Here is a 7,966-nt window from a genome sequence, read left to right on the forward strand (position 1 = left end):
GGCAAACCGTGCAACCGGAAGACCTCCCTGGCAAAAATCGTGGCCAACTCTTGTGCAGAGGGTAACTTCTTGAGAGGAACACAGTGGCACATTTTGGAAAACCGATCCACAATCATGAGAATGACCGTATGGCCTCGGGATGCAGGGAGGTCCACAATGAAATCCATCCCCAGGTGTGACCATGGGCGCTCCCCGGTGGCTATGGGTTGCAGAAGGCCCAACGGAAGGTGCCGAGGGGACTTACTCTGGGCACAAACGGAGCATGCCGCTACATATGCGGCGATGTCGGAACGTAGGGAAGGCCACCAGAACAGACGTGAAACAGCCCAGGACAGCTGATTCTTTCCAGGATGCCCCGCGGTCTTGGAGTTATGGTAGGTTCGCAACAACCGAGTGCGCAACTCCTCAGGCACAAAACATCTGTCGTTGGGTCTCCCAGAGGGAGCACCAGATTGAGCCGCCAAAATCTGCTCACCCAGGGGAGAGGTCAGGCTGGTGCGAATGGCGGCCAGGATCTGATTCGGAGGTATGACCGAAGTCGGAATCGACTCCTCCCTGGACAGCTCGGAGTACTGCCGTGATAAGGCATCCGCCCTGATGTTCTTGGAACCGGGTAGGTAGGAGACCACGTAATTAAAACGTGACAAGAACAGAGCCCATCTGGCCTGACGTGGTGTCAATCTCTTGGCCTCAGAAAGGTAGGTCAGATTCTTGTGGTCCGTCAGGATGAGAACCGGAACAACCGAACCCTCGAGCAAGTGCCTCCATTCTTTAAGGGCCTGCACGATGGCCAATAACTCCCTGTCACCAATCTGATAGTTGCACTCCGCGGAAGACAGTTTCCGGGAGTAAAACCCACAAGGAAGCAGAGGACCCTCTGGTGTTCTACGCTGAGACAGAAGGGCGCCTACTCCCGTCTCAGACGCGTCCACCTCGAGGACAAAGGGCAACCCAGGGTTGGGATGCGACAGAATCGGAGCCGACACAAAGGCGGACTTTAGGGCCTCAAAAGCTCGGATGGCCTCGAGCGGCCAGACCTGGGAATTACTGCCCTTCCTGGTCAGATCCGTGAGAGGCTTGGCCAGCATGGAAAAGTCCCTGATGAACTTCCGATAATAATTGGCGAAGCCCAAAAAGCGCTGCAGGGAACGAAGACCACTGGGCTGGGGCCACTGTAAGACAGCCGAAACCTTCTCAGGATCCATGGAGAACCCCTCAGCGGAAATGATGTAACCTAAGAAGGTTACCTGGGATCGGTGAAATTCGCATTTCTCAAGCTTACCGAACAGCTTGTTCTCTCGTAACCGTTGCAACACTCGTCTGACATCCAGAATGTGGGCCTCCATGGATTCAGAATATACCAAGATGTCATCCAAATAGACTACCACACACTGCTGCAACAGGTCACGGAAAACATCGTTGATGAATTCCTGAAAGACTGCGGGCGCATTGCACAACCCAAAGGGCATAACCAAGGATTCGTAATGACCGGTCCTGGTGTTAAACGCGGTCTTCCACTCATCGCCCGCCTTGATCCTTACCAGGTTATATGCCGCCCTCAGGTCGAGTTTGGTAAAGACCGTGGCCCCTTTAAGGCGATCGAACAGCTCGGAAATCAAGGGTATCGGGTAAGCGTTCTTGATCGTGATGCGATTGAGACCCCTGTAATCGATGCAAGGCCTCAACTCACCGCCCTTCTTTTTCACAAAGAAAAATCCAGCCCCTGCCGGGGACGAAGATTTGCGAATGTGTCCGCGTGAAAGCGCCTCCCTCACGTACTCCTCCATGGCCTCATTCTCCGCTACCGACAGTGGATAGACTTTGCCACGAGGAGGAACGGCACCAGATTGTAACTCTATGGCACAATCGTATGGGCGGTGCGGAGGTAGGGCAACCGCGCGCACCTTATCGAATACATCCCGGTACTCCTCGTATTCAGGAGGCAACAGAGAGTCCGAGGAAGTACACAGCAACTTGACAGACCCATGGATGCAACTAGCCCCACACTGCGGTGACCACGAGAGGATCTCGACCGATCTCCAATCGAAAGTCGGATTATGCTTCTGGAGCCAGGGGTACCCCAAGACCACCGAGTAGTGTGGAGACGAAATAACCTGGAGGCAGACCGACTCTCTGTGAACGGCACCAATGGCTATCCCCACTGGAAGGGTCTCATGAGTCACGTGTGGCGGCAGAAGGGGTCTGCCGTCTATCGCCTCAAGAGCCAGTGGGGAACCTCGAGCCTGCAGAGGAATGGAATTGGCGGCAGCGAACACACTATCAATGAACAAACCACCAGCACCAGAGTCCACCAACGCCTGGGTCGTCACCGAGCCCCCGACCCAGGAGAGGACAACAGTGATCAGTGGTTTGTCAACACGGGAAACCGGGGACGAGGAGACTCCACCCAAGATCTGCCCCCGACAGGATCTCAGGGTACGAGCGTTTCCCGGACGGTTCGGACATGCCAACCGAAAATGCCCACCGAGACCACAGTACATGCATCGGCCCTCGCGTCTCCGGAGTGCCCTCTCCCCCTCGGACAGGCGAGCAAACCCCAGCTGCATGGGTTCACCCCCAGACAAGTCATCCCCAGGAGGCGTGGGAGGAGAGGGAGGCACGGGTGGGACAGCAAACGTAGGCACCAATCTGTTAGAAGACCTCCGCAGGTTCTCCTTAAAGGAAGGTCTCTCCCTGAGTCTGGTGTCAATCAAAATCAGGAAAGAAATAAGAGACTCGAGCTCAACTGGTAGGTCCTTAGCTGCAACCTCATCCTTCAAGGCATCCGAGAGACCATGAGAGAAAGCAGCGACCAGAGCCTCATTATTCCAGCCCACCTCTGCTGCCAGGGTACGAAACTCAATGGCGTATTCAGCTACGGATCGTGAACCCTGTCTGATGGACATAAGGAGCTTCGCAGCAGAGGCAGCACGAGCCGGCACATCGAATACCTTCCGAAGAGAAGCAACAAAACCGGAAAACTCGGCAACCACCGGATTGTTGTTCTCCCATAAAGGGCTGGCCCAGGCCAAGGCCTTGTCCGAGAGCAGCGAGATCAAGAAGCCCACCTTTGATCTCTCAGTAGGAAAGGCATGTGGCAGCAACTCGAAATAAATGCCCACCTGGTTAAGGAAACCTCGGCACTGAGTTGGCTCTCCCCCAAAGCGCTGTGGAAGAGGGGCAGAACCGGTCATACCCCGAAACACCGCAGGCGCAACAACAGGTGTCGGGGTAGACTCTGGCGCAACAACCGGAGCGGCAGTAGGAGCGAGCCCAGGAGCGACAACCGACCCATCGGCAACGGGAGCGAAATGAGCCGTGCGTTCAAGCAGGGTTTGCAACGCCACAGCGAACCGACCCAACAGGTGATCCTGCTGATCAAGTCTGGCAACCAGCGTGGGTAGCGAGGATGGCCCTGTACCGTCAGAATTCATGGCTTGGTCCTAATGTCACGGAACCATGAACCAGACGTACAACAAGAGATAAATGAAAATAAGAAGGCTTTATTGAAAATAAAGCTGTAAAGCAAAAGTCCAAACGGATGGTGAAACCGAGCAGAGTCTTTGCGAAGCCAGAGGTCAGGAACCAGAAGGGTAGTCAGACGAAGCCAGGATCAGGAACCAGCAGGGTAGTCAGACGAAGCCAGGATCAGGAACCAGCAGGGTAGTCAGACGAAGCCAGGATCAGGAACCAGCAGGGTAGTCAGACGAAGCCAGGATCAGGAACCAGAAGCAGCAGCAGTCTTAGAAGCATGTGAACACAAGAGGACCAAGCAAGGAACTGAAGCCACAGACCTCCTATATATATGAGCTAGGCATCCAGCTCCTCCCAGGGGAAGGAGGAGCCGCAGGGTGGAAGGCTACAAGAAACCCAGGACCCAAGATGGCCGCCAGCACATGTCAAACGAAGGAGAGCAGCAAGCAGGTAAGACCATGACAGCAGGGAGCGGTCAGACATTAACTGCGCCGAAGACAGACGCGCACAGCGCATGCGCGAGAATTCGTCCGCTGACTCAGAGGGAGGATCGCATTCCAGAGGAGATGGGCGGGCTGGAGGGACGCGCTGGGCGGCATTTTGTGAAGGTAGACGGAGCCTCTAGGTGCTGAAAAGACGCCCGCATAGCACCTACAGGCTCATTAGCATATCGATAAAAGTTAGTTTTTTATGGAAACAGCTGCACAAAAAGCTATTATAATAGCATTGTTTGGTAGAGCAGACACTAGGGGACCGCTAGTGTCTGACAGCTAAATTTCTCAAAACGAGGTGGTAGAAACCCTTTAAAGATTGTGTATGGTGTGGCTGGAGGCGGGGCATGGAGGCAGGACAAGGGTGGGGCTTGCAGCAGAAAATGGGTGGGGCCTGTAAGGGGGCCCTTGATTTATTTTGCCCGGGGGCCCTGAGGGTTCTCAGTCCGCCCCTGGTCAGGGGTAGACCTTACAGGGAAATTCCCCGGTGGGCCGATGCCCAGGAGGCCACCTGGGTTCTCCTCACCGCCAGCCAGTGGAAGTTTTTGGGGATGCATTTTGCGCTTCTGGCAGTATTTTGTGATGGACTGTGGTATTTGGCTCTGTTGGGGTGGTATAATGTGCCACAATATGGTATTGCTGACTCTGCCTTCCATCAATTATTATTATTATTTTTTATTATTAAAGCGCCATTCAGTCCATAGCGCTGTACATTTGATAAGGGTATACATACATAATACAGACAATTGCACTAAGCATGAACAAGACGAGTTAGACTGGTACAGAAGGAGAGAGGGCCCTGCCCGTGAGAGCTTACAATCTACATGGTATGGGAGAAGGACACAGTAGGTGCGGGTGAAGTTGGTCATGGCGGTGTAGAGGCAGTGCGGTCACTGGTTGTAGGCTTTTCAATTTGGACCCGAGGTAACGTAATCCATAACACAATTCTGTTTTTACCACCAAACGAAGCGTGAACGAATTTCAAAATATGAAATTCACTCATCTCTCCTGATGTCCTATCCAGGGGGATAAGCCGTCCGGAAAACATTTCCTGTGATAATAACATTATCAGACACGTACAAAGTAATGGGAAAATTGCACAGAGCCCAGTTTGGTTCTATTCCCCACATAGAGTTCTCCAACATGTTACAGGATCTCGTTTTAGTGTCAGCACTGAGCATATATGTGGCTACAACATGTACAGCAATGGGGTATAACTCATTCATACAAACATACATTACCAACAGGTCCAGGTGCCTGTAAATGGTCAGGTGGAGCTTCCATGGATTAAAGGGAACCTGTCACCTGGATTTAGTGTATAGAGCTGGGGACATGGGCTGCTAGATGGCCGCTAGCACATCTGCAATACCCAGTCCCCACAGCTCTGTGTGCATTTATTGTGTTAAAAAACCGTTTTGATCAATATGCAAATGAACCTGATATGTGTCCTGTGTCCGGAGATGAGTCCAGCGGAAAGGAGCCCAGCACCGCCCCGCATCCTCCGAATCTCCTCCTTGCTGGCTGACGTCACAGAGCTGGAGCGCCAAAATCTCGCGATGCACGAGCTAGCGCATGCGCAGTGTCGGCATCATGTTCATTCCCTGTGCTGGCATCAGCACAGGGAACGAACTACGCATGCGCTAGCTCGCGCATCGCGAGATTTCGGCGCTCCAGCTCTGTGACGTCAGCCAGCAAGGAGGAGATTCAGAGGACGCGGGGCGGTGCTGGGCTCCTTTCCGCTGGACTCATCTCCGGACACAGGACACATATCAGGTTCATTCTCGGCACGTGCGCACAGTGCAAGAAGAAGCCGATGCTAGCAGTCCGCAACGGCGCATCAGGCTGAGCCTGTGCGCACGCGCAGGATCTCAAAGCGGGAGGAGGGGGAGGGAGGGACAGGTGGCACTGAGAAGTAGAAGGCGGCGTTGGGCACGAACGGCTATGCGTGCGGCCGGGCACCATGCATCCACAGACCTCACCTGCTTGGGCACCTTAATTCAGTGATTGACAGGTTAGTAAAACCTGTTTTTCCGCAGAATAAAGCCAGAAATAGCTTTTATAAGGCCACCTTAGAAATCAGAATGCTACCCTGGACATGATCATATGTTTAGCTCACAGGGCTTATAGGTGGTGACAGAATCCCTTTAATCACATACATAAATATGATAATTTGGGGCAGGGTAATGAGCCCCGTCCTCCACACCATAGAGCAAAGTGTGCAGATACTGCATATGTCTGGAAAATGTCATAAAAAGTTTGTGAAAGAAAAGAAAATGAAAACCTCCCTGAAATGAGAAGTACACCTCCCTGAAATGAGTTTTTGCAGGTTGGGATGTCTGAGTGTGACATGTGTAGACTAGTAGTAATACACAACTTTTTCTTCCTATATATGATGTGTAAGATGTGTAGAGTTGAGCAAATCAATTCTAGTCAGCAGGACTTCTGCTAGAGCCTGATCCAGACAACTTCCTGACTGCCCACTGCTCCAATCAGCTGAGGAAGGCTAGAAGCTCAGGTGCACCTACCTGGAAGTGTATCGGTTCCTGCGCAGGTGCTGCTCCAAAGCTGAAGCAGAGCTTCTGCCCTTACTTGGCTAATTGGAGGAACGGCGCCAGACAAAGGTCCGGCCCTGTCAATCTTGTGGCAGGTGGGGACCTCCTCACCTTGCAGGATGACAGGCTGAACTGGATGGACAAATGTCTTTTTTCGGCCTTATGTACTTTGTTACCTATATGAAAAGCCCCCCCCCCGATAGGTGAAGAAGTCCTTCTGATAAGACAAATTGATTCGCTCACCTCTAATGCTGTGGATATAATATACTGCTCAAAAAAAATAAAGGGAACACAAAAATAACACATCCTAGATCTGAATTAATTAAATATTCTTCTGAAATACTTTGTTCTTTACATAGTTGAATGTGTTGATAACAAAATCACACAAAAAAAAAAATGGAAATCTAATTTTTTAACCCATGGAGGTCTGGATTTGGAGTCACCCTCAAAATGAAAGTGGAAAAACACACTACAGGCTGATCCAACTTTGATGTAATGTCCTTAAAACAAGTCAAAATGAGGCTCAGTAGTGTGTGTGGCCTCCACGTGCCTGTATGACCTCCCTACAACGCCTGTGCATGCTCCTGATGAGGTGGCGGACGGTCTCCTGAGGGATCTCCTCCCAGACCTCGACTAAAGCATCTGCCAACTCCTGGACAGTCTGTGGTGCAACGTGACGTTGGTGGATAGAGCGAGACATGATGTCCCAGATGTGCTCAATTGGATTCAGGTCTGGGGAACGGGCGGGCCAGTCCATAGCATCAATGCCTTCGTCTTGCAGGAACTGCTGACACACTCCAGCCACATGAGGTCTAGCATTGTCTTGCATTAGGAGGATCCCAGGGCCAACCGCACCAGCATATGGTCTCACAAGGGGTCTGAGGATCTCATCTCGGTACCTAATGGCAGTCAGGCTACCTCTGGCGAGCACATGGAGGGCTGTGCAGCCCTCCAAAGAAATGCCACCCCACACTATTACTGACCTAATGCCAAACCGGTCATGCTGGAGGATGTTGCAGGCAGCAGAACGTTCTCCACGGCGTCTCCAGACTCTGTCACGTCTGTCACATGTGCTCAGTGTGAACCTGCTTTCATCTGTAAAGAGCACAGGGCGCCAGTGGCGAAATTTGCCAATCTTGGTGTTTTCTGGCAAATGCCAAACGTCCTGCACGGTGTTGGGCTGTAGGCACAACCCCCACCTGTGGACGTCGGGCCCTCATATCACCCTCATGGAGTCTGTTTCTGACCGTTTGAGCAGACACATGCACATTTGTGGCCTGCTGGAGATCATTTTGCAGGGCTCTGGCAGTGCTCCTCCTGTTCCTCCTTGCACAAAGGCGGAGGTAGCGGTCCTGCTGCTGGGTTGTTGCCCTCCTACGGCCTCCTCCACGTCTCCTGATGTACTGGCCTGTCTCCCTGTAGCGCCTCCATGCTCTGGACACTACGCTG

This window comes from Bufo bufo, chromosome 3 (assembly GCF_905171765.1).
Source record: "Bufo bufo chromosome 3, aBufBuf1.1, whole genome shotgun sequence".
Classification (NCBI taxonomy): domain Eukaryota; kingdom Metazoa; phylum Chordata; class Amphibia; order Anura; family Bufonidae; genus Bufo; species Bufo bufo.